This window comes from Merops nubicus, unplaced genomic scaffold (assembly GCF_000691845.1).
Source record: "Merops nubicus isolate BGI_N331 unplaced genomic scaffold, ASM69184v1 scaffold39661, whole genome shotgun sequence".
NCBI lineage: Eukaryota > Metazoa > Chordata > Aves > Coraciiformes > Meropidae > Merops > Merops nubicus.
The window spans coordinates 6,968-7,381 of NW_008588359.1; positions in this window are offsets into that span (position 1 = coordinate 6,968).

Consider the following 414-nt stretch of genomic DNA (forward strand, 5'->3'; position numbering starts at 1 on the left):
GGGCCCTGCCCCGGGGGCAGTTAGGGGGCCAGGGGGCAGGGGCCGTTGTCCCACAGCGTGGGGAGGGCGGGCTGGCCCCACGGGAGTAGGGGAAAGGCCGGAGGAGTGGGAGCGAGGAGGAAGCGGGCGGGTGTTGCACAAGCACGTGAGCAGGTCAAAAAGCACCCTCAGCTGCTGGCAGGCAGCCTCTGCGGCACAGGGGGCTCACAGCACCCCCGGGCAAGGGGACCTTTCCCCCAAAGATGGGATGCTCAGTGTTGTTGTGGGTCAGGCTGCACCCACAAAAGCGGGGTGCCCCATCCTCAGAACCCTTGTGAGGTGGGAGAGGAAGCACCCCAAGTGGGTGCCTGGCTAGTGCCAGCTGCCTCTCCAGGGCACCCATCTACCAGCTGGGCTGTGCCCCACAGAGTGGTG